This window comes from Rhinoderma darwinii (genome assembly GCF_050947455.1).
Source record: "Rhinoderma darwinii isolate aRhiDar2 chromosome 3 unlocalized genomic scaffold, aRhiDar2.hap1 SUPER_3_unloc_14, whole genome shotgun sequence".
NCBI classification, from domain to species: Eukaryota; Metazoa; Chordata; class Amphibia; order Anura; family Rhinodermatidae; genus Rhinoderma; species Rhinoderma darwinii.
In genome coordinates this window covers 121626-141879 of record NW_027461739.1, presented here as the reverse complement: position 1 = coordinate 141879, position 20254 = coordinate 121626, and the positions used below count along the sequence as shown (strand labels likewise).

General features: G+C 37.6%; 17 non-coding genes across 17 annotated transcripts; 11 read left to right on the top strand and 6 right to left on the bottom strand.

Annotated features, from left to right (window-relative positions):
• Positions 1-1263: 1263 nt before the first annotated feature.
• On the bottom strand, positions 1264-1345 carry TRNAS-UGA (transfer RNA serine (anticodon UGA)). The gene has a single exon. It is a non-coding gene; the product is annotated as a tRNA-Ser (tRNA).
• A 1728-nt stretch (positions 1346-3073) lies between these two features.
• TRNAS-UGA (transfer RNA serine (anticodon UGA)) lies at positions 3074-3155 on the bottom strand. Its single transcript has one exon. It is a non-coding gene; the product is annotated as a tRNA-Ser (tRNA).
• A 123-nt stretch (positions 3156-3278) lies between these two features.
• TRNAT-AGU (transfer RNA threonine (anticodon AGU)) lies at positions 3279-3352 on the top strand. The gene has a single exon. It is a non-coding gene; the product is annotated as a tRNA-Thr (tRNA).
• A 1530-nt stretch (positions 3353-4882) lies between these two features.
• Positions 4883-4964, bottom strand: TRNAS-UGA (transfer RNA serine (anticodon UGA)). Its single transcript has one exon. It is a non-coding gene; the product is annotated as a tRNA-Ser (tRNA).
• Positions 4965-5087: 123 nt separating this feature from the next.
• TRNAT-AGU (transfer RNA threonine (anticodon AGU)) lies at positions 5088-5161 on the top strand. Its single transcript has one exon. It is a non-coding gene; the product is annotated as a tRNA-Thr (tRNA).
• A 1527-nt stretch (positions 5162-6688) lies between these two features.
• TRNAS-UGA (transfer RNA serine (anticodon UGA)) lies at positions 6689-6770 on the bottom strand. Its single transcript has one exon. It is a non-coding gene; the product is annotated as a tRNA-Ser (tRNA).
• A 123-nt stretch (positions 6771-6893) lies between these two features.
• On the top strand, positions 6894-6967 carry TRNAT-AGU (transfer RNA threonine (anticodon AGU)). Its single transcript has one exon. It is a non-coding gene; the product is annotated as a tRNA-Thr (tRNA).
• A 1732-nt stretch (positions 6968-8699) lies between these two features.
• On the top strand, positions 8700-8773 carry TRNAT-AGU (transfer RNA threonine (anticodon AGU)). The gene has a single exon. It is a non-coding gene; the product is annotated as a tRNA-Thr (tRNA).
• Positions 8774-10505: 1732 nt separating this feature from the next.
• On the top strand, positions 10506-10579 carry TRNAT-AGU (transfer RNA threonine (anticodon AGU)). The gene has a single exon. It is a non-coding gene; the product is annotated as a tRNA-Thr (tRNA).
• Positions 10580-12066: 1487 nt separating this feature from the next.
• TRNAT-AGU (transfer RNA threonine (anticodon AGU)) lies at positions 12067-12140 on the top strand. The gene has a single exon. It is a non-coding gene; the product is annotated as a tRNA-Thr (tRNA).
• A 1489-nt stretch (positions 12141-13629) lies between these two features.
• TRNAT-AGU (transfer RNA threonine (anticodon AGU)) lies at positions 13630-13703 on the top strand. The gene has a single exon. It is a non-coding gene; the product is annotated as a tRNA-Thr (tRNA).
• A 1489-nt stretch (positions 13704-15192) lies between these two features.
• TRNAT-AGU (transfer RNA threonine (anticodon AGU)) lies at positions 15193-15266 on the top strand. Its single transcript has one exon. It is a non-coding gene; the product is annotated as a tRNA-Thr (tRNA).
• Positions 15267-16749: 1483 nt separating this feature from the next.
• On the top strand, positions 16750-16823 carry TRNAT-AGU (transfer RNA threonine (anticodon AGU)). The gene has a single exon. It is a non-coding gene; the product is annotated as a tRNA-Thr (tRNA).
• A 1281-nt stretch (positions 16824-18104) lies between these two features.
• On the bottom strand, positions 18105-18186 carry TRNAS-UGA (transfer RNA serine (anticodon UGA)). Its single transcript has one exon. It is a non-coding gene; the product is annotated as a tRNA-Ser (tRNA).
• A 123-nt stretch (positions 18187-18309) lies between these two features.
• On the top strand, positions 18310-18383 carry TRNAT-AGU (transfer RNA threonine (anticodon AGU)). The gene has a single exon. It is a non-coding gene; the product is annotated as a tRNA-Thr (tRNA).
• A 1281-nt stretch (positions 18384-19664) lies between these two features.
• On the bottom strand, positions 19665-19746 carry TRNAS-UGA (transfer RNA serine (anticodon UGA)). The gene has a single exon. It is a non-coding gene; the product is annotated as a tRNA-Ser (tRNA).
• Positions 19747-19869: 123 nt separating this feature from the next.
• Positions 19870-19943, top strand: TRNAT-AGU (transfer RNA threonine (anticodon AGU)). Its single transcript has one exon. It is a non-coding gene; the product is annotated as a tRNA-Thr (tRNA).
• Positions 19944-20254: the final 311 nt, after the last annotated feature.

The window sequence follows — 20254 nt, the reverse complement described above, 5'->3', positions numbered from 1 at the left end:
ACTCCTAACTAGTCTAATTGGTGCTTTGCTGCTGATAACTACAGGGTGATTTGTAGTAAAAAAAATGTTTATTATTTGCAAAATTATGAGCATTTTCTAAATATGTAATTTAGCCTTTATTAGACATCTGGGAGGTAACAGCAGCAATTCTCCTGAGGTGGAGCTGACTCTCAGCATCTGATGCTGTCCTATCAGCATGAAGTTGCTTCACACACATTGTGAAACTCAAGCTACAGGGAGGGAGGATCAATTCAAACAGCCATATCTCGGGCTGTGGGCCACCTAAAAAAGCAGATTTGGTGGCATTTGAAAGACTGGATTCTACTCTTTCATATGACACCAAAATCACAGTTCTAGCTGTGACAGAACCGAAGATATCACCTGTTGAAAACACAGTCGAGAATGGACGCAGTGTACTATATGATCACACTGTGTTGCTGGACAGGGAAGGGGGAGAAGTTGTATGCTGATTGGACAGCATCATACAGAAAACATTAGCTGCCCAGAGTAAAAAGGAGTCATCTCCTATTTGGCTATTAGAGCTACATTAGTATATATAAATAAATGCTCATAACTTTGCAAATAAACGTTTTTTTAAAAAAAACAACAAATCACACTGTAGTTATCAGCATCATAGCGCCTATTAGGCTAGTTAGGAAATTGGGAATTGATAAACTGGTGACAGAGTCCATTTAAGGGTCTATATACAGGAGTATGTGACAGAAAATAGACAGAAAACATTAGCTGCCCAGAGTAAAAAGGAGTCATCTCCTATTTGGCTATTAGAGCTACATTAGTATATATAAATAAATGCTCATAACTTTGCAAATAAACGTTTTTTTAAAAAAAACAACAAATCACACTGTAGTTATCAGCATCATAGCGCCTATTAGGCTAGTTAGGAAATTGGGAATTGATAAACTGGTGACAGAGTCCATTTAAGGGTCTATATACAGGAGTATGTGACAGAAAATAGTATTATAATTGACAGCAAGCAGAGATTTACTAAGGACAGAAGTTGTCCAACCAACCTGATTTGTTTTTATCAAGAGGAAAATAAAAGTCTGGACAAATGGGATGCTGTAGTTATAGTGATTTATACTCTAAATATTGCTCGCTTTTCAGAGTTGTAAGCTAGGGGCACAGCTGGAACCACTATTATTAATGTAATTAATCAGTGATAAAGAGGATGGAATTAAAATAACTATTTCTATAGGTGACAAACTTTAATATGTTTCTGGAAGTTCTCTTCTTAAAATAGAACGTTGTGAACAGGACTTGAACCTGTGCAGGGAGACCCCATTGGATTTCAAATCCAACGCCTTAACCACTCGGCCATCACAACTTATGTACCCTGACTGTTAAGACTTCTGGCAACTACACCTAAGGGGCTAGCCTAAAATATGAGATCAGTCTTTTGCTCTAAACTGAGCTGTGTGGTAGGACACCGTGAGAAGAAAAGTGCTTTGGTGCTGTGGCTTAGTTGGTTAAAGTGCCTGTCTAGTAAACAGGAGATCCTGAGTTCAAATCTCAGCAGTGCCTTGCTATTTGTTGCTTTAGTTTATTCACTTGTTTATTATTTAAGTTTACATAACTAAAGTATATGATGAATCAAATTCTTTATAGGCAATTAAAAATCTATCGGGTTTTTCATTGGTGACAGAGACCCCATGAATGTCATTGAGTTTTCTATAAGTAGTAAGTTCAATACAAAGTAATTATAGACCAGTAAGCTTAACATCCATTGTGGGAAAAACTTTTGAAGAGCTCTTAAAGGGACTCTGTTACCAGTTTATCAGGTCCCTAACTCCTAACTAGTCTAATTGGTGCTTTGCTGCTGATAACTACAGGGTGATTTGTAGTAAAAAAAATGTTTATTATTTGCAAAATTATGAGCATTTTCTAAATATGTAATTTAGCCTTTATTAGACATCTGGGAGGTAACAGCAGCAATTCTCCTGAGGTGGAGCTGACTCTCAGCATCTGATGCTGTCCTATCAGCATGAAGTTGCTTCACACACATTGTGAAACTCAAGCTACAGGGAAGGAGGATCAATTCAAACAGCCATATCTCGGGCTGTGGGCCACCTAAAAAAAGCAGATTTGGTGGCATTTGAAAGACTGGATTCTACTCTCTCATATGACACCAAAATCACAGTTCTAGCTGTGACAGAACCGAAGATATCACCTGTTGAAACCACAGTCGGGAATGGACGCAGTGTACTATATGATCACACTGTGTTGCTGGACAGGGAAGGGGGAGAAGTTGTATGCTGATTGGACAGCGTCATACAGAAAACATTAGCTGCCCAGAGTAAAAAGGAGTCATCTCCTATTTGGCTATTAGAGCTACATTAGTATATATAGATAAATGCTCATAACTTTGCAAATAAACGTTTTTTTTTTAAAAAAAACAACAAATCACACTGTAGTTATCAGCATCATAGCGCCTATTAGGCTAGTTAGGAAATTGGGAATTGATAAACTGGTGACAGAGTCCATTTAAGGGTCTATATACAGGAGTATGTGACAGAAAATAGACAGAAAACATTAGCTGCCCAGAGTAAAAAGGAGTCATCTCCTATTTGGCTATTAGAGCTACATTAGTATATATAAATAAATGCTCATAACTTTGCAAATAAACGTTTTTTTAAAAAAAACAACAAATCACACTGTAGTTATCAGCATCATAGCGCCTATTAGGCTAGTTAGGAAATTGGGAATTGATAAACTGGTGACAGAGTCCATTTAAGGGTCTATATACAGGAGTATGTGACAGAAAATAGTATTATAATTGACAGCAAGCAGAGATTTACTAAGGACAGAAGTTGTCCAACCAACCTGATTTGTTTTTATCAAGAGGAAAATAAAAGTCTGGACAAATGGGATGCTGTAGTTATAGTGATTTATACTCTAAATATTGCTCGCTTTTCAGAGTTGTAAGCCAGGGGCACAGCTGGAACCACTATTATTAATGTAATTAATCAGTGATAAAGAGGATGGAATTAAAATAACTCTTTCTATAGGTGACAAACTTTAATATGTTTCTGGAAGTTCTCTTCTTAAAATAGAACGTTGTGAACAGGACTTGAACCTGTGCAGGGAGACCCCATTGGATTTCAAATCCAACGCCTTAACCACTCGGCCATCACAACTTATGTACCCTGACTGTTAAGACTTCTGGCAACTACACCTAAGGGGCTAGCCTAAAATATGAGATCAGTCTTTTGCTCTAAACTGAGCTGTGTGGTAGGACACCGTGAGAAGAAAAGTGCTTTGGTGCTGTGGCTTAGTTGGTTAAAGCGCCTGTCTAGTAAACAGGAGATCCTGAGTTCAAATCTCAGCAGTGCCTTGCTATTTGTTGCTTTAGTTTATTCACTTGTTTATTATTTAAGTTTACATAACTAAAGTATATGATGAATCAAATTCTTTATAGGCAATTAAAAATCTATCGGGTTTTTCATTGGTGACAGAGACCCCATGAATGTCATTGAGTTTTCTATAAGTAGTAAGTTCAATACAAAGTAATTATAGACCAGTAAGCTTAACATCCATTGTGGGAAAAACTTTTGAAGAGCTCTTAAAGGGACTCTGTTACCAGTTTATCAGGTCCCTAACTCCTAACTAGTCTAATTGGTGCTTTGCTGCTGATAACTACAGGGTGATTTGTAGTAAAAAAAATGTTTATTATTTGCAAAATTATGAGCATTTTCTAAATATGTAATTTAGCCTTTATTAGACATCTGGGAGGTAACAGCAGCAATTCTCCTGAGGTGGAGCTGACTCTCAGCATCTGATGCTGTCCTATCAGCATGAAGTTGCTTCACACACATTGTGAAACTCAAGCTACAGGGAGGGAGGATCAATTCAAACAGCCATATCTCGGGCTGTGGGCCACCTAAAAAAGCAGGTTTGGTGGCATTTAAAAGACTGGATTCTACTCTCTCATATGACACCAAAATCACAGTTCTAGCTGTGACAGAACCGAAGATATCACCTGTTGAAACCACAGTCGGGAATGGACGCAGTGTACTATATGATCACACTGTGTTGCTGGACAGGGAAGGGGGAGAAGTTGTATGCTGATTGGACAGCGTCATACAGAAAACATTAGCTGCCCAGAGTAAAAAGGAGTCATCTCCTATTTGGCTATTAGAGCTACATTAGTATATATAGATAAATGCTCATAACTTTGCAAATAAACGTTTTTTTTTTAAAAAAAACAACAAATCACACTGTAGTTATCAGCATCATAGCGCCTATTAGGCTAGTTAGGAAATTGGGAATTGATAAACTGGTGACAGAGTCCATTTAAGGGTCTATATACAGGAGTATGTGACAGAAAATAGACAGAAAACATTAGCTGCCCAGAGTAAAAAGGAGTCATCTCCTATTTGGCTATTAGAGCTACATTAGTATATATAAATAAATGCTCATAACTTTGCAAATAAACGTTTTTTTAAAAAAAACAACAAATCACACTGTAGTTATCAGCATCATAGCGCCTATTAGGCTAGTTAGGAAATTGGGAATTGATAAACTGGTGACAGAGTCCATTTAAGGGTCTATATACAGGAGTATGTGACAGAAAATAGTATTATAATTGACAGCAAGCAGAGATTTACTAAGGACAGAAGTTGTCCAACCAACCTGATTTGTTTTTATCAAGAGGAAAATAAAAGTCTGGACAAATGGGATGCTGTAGTTATAGTGATTTATACTCTAAATATTGCTCGCTTTTCAGAGTTGTAAGCCAGGGGCACAGCTGGAACCACTATTATTAATGTAATTAATCAGTGATAAAGAGGATGGAATTAAAATAACTCTTTCTATAGGTGACAAACTTTAATATGTTTCTGGAAGTTCTCTTCTTAAAATAGAACGTTGTGAACAGGACTTGAACCTGTGCAGGGAGACCCCATTGGATTTCAAATCCAACGCCTTAACCACTCGGCCATCACAACTTATGTACCCTGACTGTTAAGACTTCTGGCAACTACACCTAAGGGGCTAGCCTAAAATATGAGATCAGTCTTTTGCTCTAAACTGAGCTGTGTGGTAGGACACCGTGAGAAGAAAAGTGCTTTGGTGCTGTGGCTTAGTTGGTTAAAGCGCCTGTCTAGTAAACAGGAGATCCTGAGTTCAAATCTCAGCAGTGCCTTGCTATTTGTTGCTTTAGTTTATTCACTTGTTTATTATTTAAGTTTACATAACTAAAGTATATGATGAATCAAATTCTTTATAGGCAATTAAAAATCTATCGGGTTTTTCATTGGTGACAGAGACCCCATGAATGTCATTGAGTTTTCTATAAGTAGTAAGTTCAATACAAAGTAATTATAGACCAGTAAGCTTAACATCCATTGTGGGAAAAACTTTTGAAGAGCTCTTAAAGGGACTCTGTTACCAGTTTATCAGGTCCCTAACTCCTAACTAGTCTAATTGGTGCTTTGCTGCTGATAACTACAGGGTGATTTGTAGTAAAAAAAATGTTTATTATTTGCAAAATTATGAGCATTTTCTAAATATGTAATTTAGCCTTTATTAGACATCTGGGAGGTAACAGCAGCAATTCTCCTGAGGTGGAGCTGACACTCAGCATCTGATGCTGTCCTATCAGCATGAAGTTGCTTCACACACATTGTGAAACTCAAGCTACAGGGAAGGAGGATCAATTCAAACAGCCATATCTCGGGCTGTGGGCCACCTAAAAAAGCAGATTTGGTGGCATTTGAAAGACTGGATTCTACTCTTTCATATGACACCAAAATCACAGTTCTAGCTGTGACAGAACCGAAGATATCACCTGTTGAAACCACAGTCGGGAATGGACGCAGTGTACTATATGATCACACTGTGTTGCTGGACAGGGAAGGGGGAGAAGTTGTATGCTGATTGGACAGCATCATACAGAAAACATTAGCTGCCCAGAGTAAAAAGGAGTCATCTCCTATTTGGCTATTAGAGCTACATTAGTATATATAAATAAATGCTCATAACTTTGCAAATAAACGTTTTTTTAAAAAAAACAACAAATCACACTGTAGTTATCAGCATCATAGCGCCTATTAGGCTAGTTAGGAAATTGGGAATTGATAAACTGGTGACAGAGTCCATTTAAGGGTCTATATACAGGAGTATGTGACAGAAAATAGACAGAAAACATTAGCTGCCCAGAGTAAAAAGGAGTCATCTCCTATTTGGCTATTAGAGCTACATTAGTATATATAAATAAATGCTCATAACTTTGCAAATAAACGTTTTTTTAAAAAAAACAACAAATCACACTGTAGTTATCAGCATCATAGCGCCTATTAGGCTAGTTAGGAAATTGGGAATTGATAAACTGGTGACAGAGTCCATTTAAGGGTCTATATACAGGAGTATGTGACAGAAAATAGTATTATAATTGACAGCAAGCAGAGATTTACTAAGGACAGAAGTTGTCCAACCAACCTGATTTGTTTTTATCAAGAGGAAAATAAAAGTCTGGACAAATGGGATGCTGTAGTTATAGTGATTTATACTCTAAATATTGCTCGCTTTTCAGAGTTGTAAGCCAGGGGCACAGCTGGAACCACTATTATTAATGTAATTAATCAGTGATAAAGAGGATGGAATTAAAATAACTCTTTCTATAGGTGACAAACTTTAATATGTTTCTGGAAGTTCTCTTCTTAAAATAGAACGTTGTGAACAGGACTTGAACCTGTGCGGGGAGACCCCATTGGATTTCAAATCCAACGCCTTAACCACTCGGCCATCACAACTTATGTACCCTGACTGTTAAGACTTCTGGCAACTACACCTAAGGGGCTAGCCTAAAATATGAGATCAGTCTTTTGCTCTAAACTGAGCTGTGTGGTAGGACACTGTGAGAAGAAAAGTGCTTTGGTGCTGTGGCTTAGTTGGTTAAAGCGCCTGTCTAGTAAACAGGAGATCCTGAGTTCAAATCTCAGCAGTGCCTTGCTATTTGTTGCTTTAGTTTATTCACTTGTTTATTATTTAAGTTTACATAACTAAAGTATATGATGAATCAAATTCTTTATAGGCAATTAAAAATCTATCGGGTTTTTCATTGGTGACAGAGACCCCATGAATGTCATTGAGTTTTCTATAAGTAGTAAGTTCAATACAAAGTAATTATAGACCAGTAAGCTTAACATCCATTGTGGGAAAAACTTTTGAAGAGCTCTTAAAGGGACTCTGTTACCAGTTTATCAGGTCCCTAACTCCTAACTAGTCTAATTGGTGCTTTGCTGCTGATAACTACAGGGTGATTTGTAGTAAAAAAAATGTTTATTATTTGCAAAATTATGAGCATTTTCTAAATATGTAATTTAGCCTTTATTAGACATCTGGGAGGTAACAGCAGCAATTCTCCTGAGGTGGAGCTGACTCTCAGCATCTGATGCTGTCCTATCAGCATGAAGTTGCTTCACACACATTGTGAAACTCAAGCTACAGGGAAGGAGGATCAATTCAAACAGCCATATCTCGGGCTGTGGGCCACCTAAAAAAGCAGATTTTGTGGCATTTGAAAGACTGGATTCTACTCTTTCATATGACACCAAAATCACAGTTCTAGCTGTGACAGAACCGAAGATATCACCTGTTGAAACCACAGTCGGGAATGGACGCAGTGTACTATATGATCACACTGTGTTGCTGGACAGGGAAGGGGGAGAAGTTGTATGCTGATTGGACAGCATCATACAGAAAACATTAGCTGCCCAGAGTAAAAAGGAGTCATCTCCTATTTGGCTATTAGAGCTACATTAGTATATATAAATAAATGCTCATAACTTTGCAAATAAACGTTTTTTTAAAAAAAACAACAAATCACACTGTAGTTATCAGCATCATAGCGCCTATTAGGCTAGTTAGGAAATTGGGAATTGATAAACTGGTGACAGAGTCCATTTAAGGGTCTATATACAGGAGTATGTGACAGAAAATAGACAGAAAACATTAGCTGCCCAGAGTAAAAAGGAGTCATCTCCTATTTGGCTATTAGAGCTACATTAGTATATATAAATAAATGCTCATAACTTTGCAAATAAACGTTTTTTTAAAAAAAACAACAAATCACACTGTAGTTATCAGCATCATAGCGCCTATTAGGCTAGTTAGGAAATTGGGAATTGATAAACTGGTGACAGAGTCCATTTAAGGGTCTATATACAGGAGTATGTGACAGAAAATAGTATTATAATTGACAGCAAGCAGAGATTTACTAAGGACAGAAGTTGTCCAACCAACCTGATTTGTTTTTATCAAGAGGAAAATAAAAGTCTGGACAAATGGGATGCTGTAGTTATAGTGATTTATACTCTAAATATTGCTCGCTTTTCAGAGTTGTAAGCCAGGGGCACAGCTGGAACCACTATTATTAATGTAATTAATCAGTGATAAAGAGGATGGAATTAAAATAACTCTTTCTATAGGTGACAAACTTTAATATGTTTCTGGAAGTTCTCTTCTTAAAATAGAACGTTGTGAACAGGACTTGAACCTGTGCAGGGAGACCCCATTGGATTTCAAATCCAACGCCTTTACCACTCGCCCATCACAACTTATGTACCCTGACTGTTAAGACTTCTGGCAACTACACCTAAGGGGCTAGCCTAAAATATGAGATCAGTCTTTTGCTCTAAACTGAGCTGTGTGGTAGGACACCGTGAGAAGAAAAGTGCTTTGGTGCTGTGGCTTAGTTGGTTAAAGCGCCTGTCTAGTAAACAGGAGATCCTGAGTTCAAATCTCAGCAGTGCCTTGCTATTTGTTGCTTTAGTTTATTCACTTGTTTATTATTTAAGTTTACATAACTAAAGTATATGATGAATCAAATTCTTTATAGGCAATTAAAAATCTATCGGGTTTTTCATTGGTGACAGAGACCCCATGAATGTCATTGAGTTTTCTATAAGTAGTAAGTTCAATACAAAGTAATTATAGACCAGTAAGCTTAACATCCATTGTGGGAAAAACTTTTGAAGAGCTCTTAAAGGGACTCTGTTACCAGTTTATCAGGTCCCTAACTCCTAACTAGTCTAATTGGTGCTTTGCTGCTGATAACTACAGGGTGATTTGTAGTAAAAAAAATGTTTATTATTTGCAAAATTATGAGCATTTTCTAAATATGTAATTTAGCCTTTATTAGACATCTGGGAGGTAACAGCAGCAATTCTCCTGAGGTGGAGCTGACTCTCAGCATCTGATGCTGTCCTATCAGCATGAAGTTGCTTCACACACATTGTGAAACTCAAGCTACAGGGAAGGAGGATCAATTCAAACAGCCATATCTCGGGCTGTGGGCCACCTAAAAAAGCAGATTTGGTGGCATTTGAAAGACTGGATTCTACTCTTTCATATGACACCAAAATCACAGTTCTAGCTGTGACAGAACCGAAGATATCACCTGTTGAAAACACAGTCGAGAATGGACGCAGTGTACTATATGATCACACTGTGTTGCTGGACAGGGAAGGGGGAGAAGTTGTATGCTGATTGGACAGCATCATACAGAAAACATTAGCTGCCCAGAGTAAAAAGGAGTCATCTCCTATTTGGCTATTAGAGCTACATTAGTATATATAAATAAATGCTCATAACTTTGCAAATAAAAGTTTTTTTAAAAAAAACAACAAATCACACTGTAGTTATCAGCATCATAGCGCCTATTAGGCTAGTTAGGAAATTGGGAATTGATAAACTGGTGACAGAGTCCATTTAAGGGTCTATATACAGGAGTATGTGACAGAAAATAGACAGAAAACATTAGCTGCCCAGAGTAAAAAGGAGTCATCTCCTATTTGGCTATTAGAGCTACATTAGTATATATAAATAAATGCTCATAACTTTGCAAATAAACGTTTTTTTAAAAAAAACAACAAATCACACTGTAGTTATCAGCATCATAGCGCCTATTAGGCTAGTTAGGAAATTGGGAATTGATAAACTGGTGACAGAGTCCATTTAAGGGTCTATATACAGGAGTATGTGACAGAAAATAGTATTATAATTGACAGCAAGCAGAGATTTACTAAGGACAGAAGTTGTCCAACCAACCTGATTTGTTTTTATCAAGAGGAAAATAAAAGTCTGGACAAATGGGATGCTGTAGTTATAGTGATTTATACTCTAAATATTGCTCGCTTTTCAGAGTTGTAAGCCAGGGGCACAGCTGGAACCACTATTATTAATGTAATTAATCAGTGATAAAGAGGATGGAATTAAAATAACTCTTTCTATAGGTGACAAACTTTAATATGTTTCTGGAAGTTCTCTTCTTAAAATAGAACGTTGTGAACAGGACTTGAACCTGTGCAGGGAGACCCCATTGGATTTCAAATCCAACGCCTTAACCACTCGCCCATCACAACTTATGTACCCTGACTGTTAAGACTTCTGGCAACTACACCTAAGGGGCTAGCCTAAAATATGAGATCAGTCTTTTGCTCTAAACTGAGCTGTGTGGTAGGACACCGTGAGAAGAAAAGTGCTTTGGTGCTGTGGCTTAGTTGGTTAAAGCGCCTGTCTAGTAAACAGGAGATCCTGAGTTCAAATCTCAGCAGTGCCTTGCTATTTGTTGCTTTAGTTTATTCACTTGTTTATTATTTAAGTTTACATAACTAAAGTATATGATGAATCAAATTCTTTATAGGCAATTAAAAATCTATCGGGTTTTTCATTGGTGACAGAGACCCCATGAATGTCATTGAGTTTTCTATAAGTAGTAAGTTCAATACAAAGTAATTATAGACCAGTAAGCTTAACATCCATTGTGGGAAAAACTTTTGAAGAGCTCTTAAAGGGACTCTGTTACCAGTTTATCAGGTCCCTATCTCCTAACTAGTCTAATTGGTGCTTTGCTGCTGATAACTACAGGGTGATTTGTAGTAAAAAAAATGTTTATTATTTGCAAAATTATGAGCATTTTCTAAATATGTAATTTAGCCTTTATTAGACATCTGGGAGGTAACAGCAGCAATTCTCCTGAGGTGGAGCTGACTCTCAGCATCTGATGCTGTCCTATCAGCATGAAGTTGCTTCACACACATTGTGAAACTCAAGCTACAGGGAAGGAGGATCAATTCAAACAGCCATATCTCGGGCTGTGGGCCACCTAAAAAAACAGATTTGGTGGCATTTGAAAGACTGGATTCTACTCTTTCATATGACACCAAAATCACAGTTCTAGCTGTGACAGAACCGAAGATATCACCTGTTGAAAACACAGTCGGGAATGGACGCAGTGTACTATATGATCACACTGTGTTGCTGGACAGGGAAGGGGGAGAAGTTGTATGCTGATTGGACAGCGTCATACAGAAAACATTAGCTGCCCAGAGTAAAAAGGAGTCATCTCCTATTTGGCTATTAGAGCTACATTAGCATATATAGATAAATGCTCATAACTTTGCAAATAAACGTTTTTTTAAAAAAAAATAAAAAATCACACTGTAGTTATCAGCATCATAGCGCCTATTAGGCTAGTTAGGAAATTGGGAATTGATAAACTGGTGACAGAGTCCATTTAAGGGACTATATACAGGAGTATGTGACAGAAAATAGTATTATAATTGACAGCAAACAGAGATTTACTAAGGACAGAAGTTGTCCAACCAACCTGATTTGTTTTTATCAAGAGGAAAATAAAAGTCTGGACAAATGGGATGCTGTAGTTATAGTGATTTATACTCTAAATATTGCTCACTTTTCAGAGTTGTAAGCCAGGGGCACAGCTGGAACCACTATTATTAATGTAATTAATCAGTGATAAAGAGGATGGAATTAAAATAACTCTTTCTATAGGTGACAAACTTTAATATGTTTCTGGAAGTTCTCTTCTTAAAATAGAACGTTGTGAACATGACTTGAACCTGTGCAGGGAGACCCCATTGGATTTCAAATCCAACGCCTTAACCACTCGGCCATCACAACTTATGTACCCTGCCTGTTAAGACTTCTGCCAACTACACCTAAGGGGCTAGCCTAAGATATGAGATCAGTCTTTTGCTCTGAACTGAGCTGTGTGGTAGGACACCGTGAGAAGAAAAGTGCTTTGGTGCTGTGGCTTAGTTGGTTAAAGCGCCTGTTTAGTAAACAGGAGATCCTGAGTTCAAATCTCAGCAGTGCCTTGCTATTTGTTGCTTTAGTTTATTCACTTGTTTATTATTTAAGTTTACATAACTAAAGTATATGATGAATCAAATTCTTTATAGGCAATTAAAAATCTATCGGGTTTTTCATTGGTGACAGAGACCCCATGAATGTCATTGAGTTTTCTATAAGTAGTAAGTTCAATACAAAGTAATTATAGACCAGTAAGCTTAACATCCATTGTGGGAAAAACTTTTGAAGAGCTCTTAAAGGGACTCTGTTACCAGTTTATCAGGTCCCTAACTCCTAACTAGTCTAATTGGTGCTTTGCTGCTGATAACTACAGGGTGATTTGTAGTAAAAAAAAATGTTTATTATTTGCAAAATTATGAGCATTTTCTAAATATGTAATTTAGCCTTTATTAGACATCTGGGAGGTAACAGCAGCAATTCTCCTGAGGTGGAGCTGACTCTCAGCATCTGATGCTGTCCTATCAGCATGAAGTTGCTTCACACACATTGTGAAACTCAAGCTACAGGGAAGGAGGATCAATTCAAACAGCCATATCTCGGGCTGTGGGCCACCTAAAAAAACAGATTTGGTGGCATTTGAAAGACTGGATTCTACTCTTTCATATGACACCAAAATCACAGTTCTAGCTGTGACAGAACCGAAGATATCACCTGTTGAAAACACAGTCGGGAATGGACGCAGTGTACTATATGATCACACTGTGTTGCTGGACAGGGAAGGGGGAGAAGTTGTATGCTGATTGGACAGCGTCATACAGAAAACATTAGCTGCCCAGAGTAAAAAGGAGTCATCTCCTATTTGGCTATTAGAGCTACATTAGCATATATAGATAAATGCTCATAACTTTGCAAATAAACGTTTTTTTTAAAAAAAAAAAAAAATCACACTGTAGTTATCAGCATCATAGCGCCTATTAGGCTAGTTAGAAAATTGGGAATTGATAAACTGGTGACAGAGTCCATTTAAGGGACTATATACAGGAGTATGTGACAGAAAATAGTATTATAATTGACAAGCAAGCAGAGATTTACTAAGGACAGAAGTTGTCCAACCAACCTGATTTGTTTTTATCAAGAGGAAAATAAAAGTCTGGACAAATGGGATGCTGTAGTTATAGTGATTTATACTCTAAATATTGCTCGCTTTTCAGAGTTGTAAGCCAGGGGCACAGCTGGAACCACTATTATTAATGTAATTAATCAGTGATAAAGAGGATGGAATTAAAATAACTCTTTCTATAGGTGACAAACTTTAATATGTTTCTGGAAGTTCTCTTCTTAAAATAGAACGTTGTGAACAGAACTTGAACCTGTGCAGGGAGACCCCATTGGATTTCAAATCCAACGCCTTAACCACTCGGCCATCACAACTTATGTACCCTGACTGTTAAGACTTCTGCCAACTACACCTAAGGGGCTAGCCTAAGATATGAGATCAGTCTTTTGCTCTGAACTGAGCTGTGTGGTAGGACACCGTGAGAAGAAAAGTGCTTTGGTGCTGTGGCTTAGTTGGTTAAAGCGCCTGTCTAGTAAACAGGAGATCCTGAGTTCAAATCTCAGCAGTGCCTTGCTATTTGTTGCTTTAGTTTATTCACTTGTTTATTATTTAAGTTTACATAACTAAAGTATATGATGAATCAAATTCTTTATAGGCAATTAAAAATCTATCGGGTTTTTCATTGGTGACAGAGACCCCATGAATGTCATTGAGTTTTCTATAAGTAGTAAGTTCAATACAAAGTAATTATAGACCAGTAAGCTTAACATCCATTGTGGGAAAAACTTTTGAAGAGCTCTTAAAGGGACTCTGTTACCAGTTTATCAGGTCCCTAACTCCTAACTAGTCTAATTGGTGCTTTGCTGCTGATAACTACAGGGTGATTTGTAGTAAAAAAAATGTTTATTATTTGCAAAATTATGAGCATTTTCTAAATATGTAATTTAGCCTTTATTAGACATCTGGGAGGTAACAGCAGCAATTCTCCTGAGGTGGAGCTGACTCTCAGCATCTGATGCTGTCCTATCAGCATGAAGTTGCTTCACACACATTGTGAAACTCAAGCTACAGGGAAGGAGGATCAATTCAAACAGCCATATCTCGGGCTGTGGGCCACCTAAAAAAAGCAGATTTGGTGGCATTTGAAAGACTGGATTCTACTCTTTCATATGACACCAAAATCACAGTTCTAGCTGTGACAGAACCGAAGATATCACCTGTTGAAAACACAGTCGGGAATGGACGCAGTGTACTATATGATCACACTGTGTTGCTGGACAGGGAAGGGGGAGAAGTTGTATGCTGATTGGACAGCGTCATACAGAAAACATTAGCTGCCCAGAGTAAAAAGGAGTCATCTCCTATTTGGCTATTAGAGCTACATTAGCATATATAGATAAATGCTCATAACTTTGCAAATAAACGTTTTTTTTTAAAAAAAAAAAAAAATCACACTGTAGTTATCAGCATCATAGCGCCTATTAGGCTAGTTAGAAAATTGGGAATTGATAAACTGGTGACAGAGTCCATTTAAGGGACTATATACAGGAGTATGTGACAGAAAATAGTATTATAATTGACAGCAAGCAGAGATTTACTAAGGACAGAAGTTGTCCAACCAACCTGATTTGTTTTTATCAAGAGGAAAATAAAAGTCTGGACAAATGGGATGCTGTAGTTATAGTGATTTATACTCTAAATATTGCTCGCTTTTCAGAGTTGTAAGCCAGGGGCACAGCTGGAACCACTATTATTAATGTAATTAATCAGTGATAAAGAGGATGGAATTAAAATAACTATTTCTATAGGTGACAAACTTTAATATGTTTCTGGAAGTTCTCTTCTTAAAATAGAACGTTGTGAACAGAACTTGAACCTGTGCAGGGAGACCCCATTGGATTTCAAATCCAACGCCTTAACCACTCGGCCATCACAACTTATGTACCCTGACTGTTAAGACTTCTGCCAACTACACCTAAGGGGCTAGCCTAAGATATGAGATCAGTCTTTTGCTCTGAATTGAGCTGTGTGGTAGGACACCGTGAGAAGAAAAGTGCTTTGGTGCTGTGGCTTAGTTGGTTAAAGCGCCTGTCTAGTAAACAGGAGATCCTGAGTTCAAATCTCAGCAGTGCCTTGCTATTTGTTGCTTTAGTTTATTCACTTGTTTATTATTTAAGTTTACATAACTAAAGTATATGATGAATCAAATTCTTTATAGGCAATTAAAAATCTATCGGGTTTTTCATTGGTGACAGAGACCCCATGAATGTCATTGAGTTTTCTATAAGTAGTAAGTTCAATACAAAGTAATTATAGACCAGTAAGCTTAACATCCATTGTGGGAAAAACTTTTGAAGAGCTCTTAAAGGGACTCTGTTACCAGTTTATCAGGTCCCTAACTCCTAACTAGTCTAATTGGTGCTTTGCTGCTGATAACTACAGGGTGATTTGTAGTAAAAAAAATGTTTATTATTTGCAAAATTATGAGCATTTTCTAAATATGTAATTTAGCCTTTATTAGACATCTGGGAGGTAACAGCAGCAATTCTCCTGAGGTGGAGCTGACTCTCAGCATCTGATGCTGTCCTATCAGCATGAAGTTGCTTCACACACATTGTGAAACTCAAGCTACAGGGAAGGAGGATCAATTCAAACAGCCATATCTCGGGCTGTGGGCCACCTAAAAAAAGCAGATTTGGTGGCATTTGAAAGACTGGATTCTACTCTCTCATATGACACCAAAATCACAGTTCTAGCTGTGACAGAACCGAAGATATCACCTGTTGAAACCACAGTCGGGAATGGACACAGTGTACTATATGATCACACTGTGTTGCTGAACAGGGAAGGGGGAGAAGTTGTATGCTGATTGGACAGCATCATACAGAAAACATTAGCTGCCCAGAGTAAAAAGGAGTCATCTCCTATTTGGCTATTAGAGCTACATTAGTATATATAGATAAATGCTCATAACTTTGCAAATAAACGTTTTTTTTAAAAAACAAATCACACTGTAGTTATCAGCATCATAGCGCCTATTAGGCTAGTTAGGAAATTGGGAATTGATAAACTGGTGACAGAGTCCATTTAAGGGACTATATACAGGAGTATGTGACAGAAAATAGTATTATAATTGACAGCAAGCAGAGATTTACTAAGGACAGAAGTTGTCCAACCAACCTGATTTGTTTTTATCAAGAGGAAAATAAAAGTCTGGACAAATGGGATGCTGTAGTTATAGTGATTTATACTCTAAATATTGCTCGCTTTTCAGAGTTGTAAGCCAGGGGCACAGCTGGAACCACTATTATTAATGTTATTAATCAGTGATAAAGAGGATGGAATTAAAATAACTCTTTCTATAGGTGACAAACTTTAATATTTTTCCGGAAGTTCTCTTCTTAAAATAGAACGTTGTGAACACGACTTGAACCTGTGCAGGGAGACCCCATTGGATTTCAAATCCAACGCCTTAACCACTCGGCCATCACAACTTATGTACCCTGCCTGTTAAGACTTCTGCCAACTACACCTAAGGGGCTAGCCTAAAATATGAGATCAGTCTTTTGCTCTGAACTGAGCTGTGTGGTAGGACACCATGAGAAGAAAAGTGCTTTGGTGCTGTGGCTTAGTTGGTTAAAGCGCCTGTCTAGTAAACAGGAGATCCTGAGTTCAAATCTCAGCAGTGCCTTGCTATTTGTTGCTTTAGTTTATTCACTTGTTTATTATTTAAGTTTACATAACTAAAGTATATGATGAATCAAATTCTTTATAGGCAATTAAAAATCTATCGGGTTTTTCATTGGTGACAGAGACCCCATGAATGTCATTGAGTTTTCTATAAGTAGTAAGTTCAATACAAAGTAATTATAGACCAGTAAGCTTAACATCCATTGTGGGAAAAACTTTTGAAGAGCTCTTAAAGGGACTCTGTTACCAGTTTATCAGGTCACTAACTCCTAACTAGTCTAATTGGTACTTTGCTGCTGATAACTACAGGGTGATTTGTAGTAAAAAAAATGTTTATTATTTGCAAAATTATGAGCATTTTCTAAATATGTAATTTAGCCTTTATTAGACATCTGGGAGGTAACAGCAGCAATTCTCCTGAGGTGGAGCTGACTCAGCATCTGATGCTGTCCTATCAGCATGAAGTTGCTTCACACACATTGTGAAACTCAAGCTACAGGGAAGGAGGATCAATTCAAACAGCCATATCTCGGGCTGTGGGCCACCTAAAAAAGCAGATTTGGTGGCATTTGAAAGACTGGATTCTACTCTCTCATATGACACCAAAATCACAGTTCTAGCTGTGACAGAACCGAAGATATCACCTGTTGAAACCACAGTCGGGAATGGACGCAGTGTACTATATGATCACACTGTGTTGCTGAACAGGGAAGGGGGAGAAGTTGTATGCTGATTGGACAGCGTCATACAGAAAACATTAGCTGCCCAGAGTAAAAAGGAGTCATCTCCTATTTGGCTATTAGAGCTACATTAGTATATATAGATAAATGCTCATAACTTTGCAAATAAACGTTTTTTAAAAAAAAAAAAAACAAATCACACTGTAGTTATCAGCATCATAGCGCCTATTAGGCTAGTTAGGAAATTGGGAATTGATAAACTGGTGACAGAGTCCATTTAAGGGACTATATACAGGAGTATGTGACAGAAAATAGTATTATAATTGACAGCAAGCAGAGATTTACTAAGGACAGAAGTTGTCCAACCAACCTGATTTGTTTTTATCAAGAGGAAAATAAAAGTCTGGACAAATGGGATGCTGTAGTTATAGTGATTTATACTCTAAATATTGCTCGCTTTTCAGAGTTGTAAGCCAGGGGCACAGCTGGAACCACTATTATTAATGTAATTAATCAGTGATAAAGAGGATGGAATTAAAATAACTCTTTCTATAGGTGACAAACTTTAATATGTTTCTGGAAGTTCTCTTCTTAAAATAGAACGTTGTGAACAGGACTTGAACCTGTGCAGGGAGACCCCATTGGATTTCAAATCCAACGCCTTAACCACTCGGCCATCACAACTTATGTACCCTGCCGGTTAAGACTTCTGCCAACTACACCTAAGGGGCTAGCCTAAAATATGAGATCAGCCTTTTGCTCTGAACTGAGCTGTGTGGTAGGACACCGTGAGAAGAAAAGTGCTTTGGTGCTGTGGCTTAGTTGGTTAAAGCGCCTGTCTAGTAAACAGGAGATCCTGAGTTCAAATCTCAGCAGTGCCTTGCTATTTGTTGCTTTAGTTTATTCACTTGTTTATTATTTAAGTTTACATAACTAAAGTATATGATGAATCAAATTCTTTATAGGCAATTAAAAATCGATCGGGTTTTTCATTGGTGACAGAGACCCCATGAATGTCATTGAGTTTTCTATAAGTAGTAAGTTCAATACAAAGTAATTATAGACCAGTAAGCTTAACATCCATTGTGGGAAAAACTTTTGAAGAGCTCTTAAAGGGACTCTGTTACCAGTTTATCAGGTCCCTAACTCCTAACTAGTCTAATTGGTGCTTTGCTGCTGATAACTACAGGGTGATTTGTAGTAAAAAAAATGTTTATTATTTGCAAAATTATGAGCATTTTCTAAATATGTAATTTAGCCTTTATTAGACATCTGGGAGGTAACAGCAGCAATTCTCCTGAGGTGGAGCTGACTCAGCATCTGATGCTGTCCTATCAGCATGAAGTGGCTTCACACACATTGTGAAACTCAAGCTACAGGGAAGGAGGATCAATTCAAACAGCCATATCTCGGGCTGTGGGCCACCTAAAAAAGCAGATTTGGTGGCATTTGAAAGACTGGATTCTACTCTCTCATATGACACCAAAATCACAGTTCTAGCTGTGACAGAACCGAAGATATCACCTGTTGAAACCACAGTCGGGAATGGACGCAGTGTACTATATGATCACACTGTGTTGCTGAACAGGGAAGGGGGAGAAGTTGTATGCTGATTGGACAGCGTCATACAGAAAACATTAGCTGCCCAGAGTAAAAAGGAGTCATCTCCTATTTGGCTATTAGAGCTACATTAGTATATATAGATAAATGCTCATAACTTTGCAAATAAACGTTTTTTAAAAAAAAAAAAAACAAATCACACTGTAGTTATCAGCATCATAGCGCCTATTAGGCTAGTTAGGAAATTGGGAATTGATAAACTGGTGACAGAGTCCATTTAAGGGACTATATACAGGAGTATGTGACAGAAAATAGTATTATAATTGACAGCAAGCAGAGATTTACTAAGGACAGAAGTTGTCCAACCAACCTGATTTGTTTTTATCAAGAGGAAAATAAAAGTCTGGACAAATGGGATGCTGTAGTTATAGTGATTTATACTCTAAATATTGCTCGCTTTTCAGAGTTGTAAGCCAGGGGCACAGCTGGAACCACTATTATTAATGTAATTAATCAGTGATAAAGAGGATGGAATTAAAATAACTCTTTCTATAGGTGACAAACTTTAATATGTTTCTGGAAGTTCTCTTCTTAAAATAGAACGTTGTGAACAGGACTTGAACCTGTGCAGGGAGACCCCATTGGATTTCAAATCCAACGCCTTAACCACTCGGCCATCACAACTTATGTACCCTGCCGGTTAAGACTTCTGCCAACTACACCTAAGGGGCTAGCCTAAAATATGAGATCAGCCTTTTGCTCTGAACTGAGCTGTGTGGTAGGACACCGTGAGAAGAAAAGTGCTTTGGTGCTGTGGCTTAGTTGGTTAAAGCGCCTGTCTAGTAAACAGGAGATCCTGAGTTCAAATCTCAGCAGTGCCTTGCTATTTGTTGCTTTAGTTTATTCACTTGTTTATTATTTAAGTTTACATAACTAAAGTATATGATGAATCAAATTCTTTATAGGCAATTAAAAATCGATCGGGTTTTTCATTGGTGACAGAGACCCCATGAATGTCATTGAGTTTTCTATAAGTAGTAAGTTCAATACAAAGTAATTATAGACCAGTAAGCTTAACATCCATTGTGGGAAAAACTTTTGAAGAGCTCTTAAAGGGACTCTGTTACCAGTTTATCAGGTCCCTAACTCCTAACTAGTCTAATTGGTGCTTTGCTGCTGATAACTACAGGGT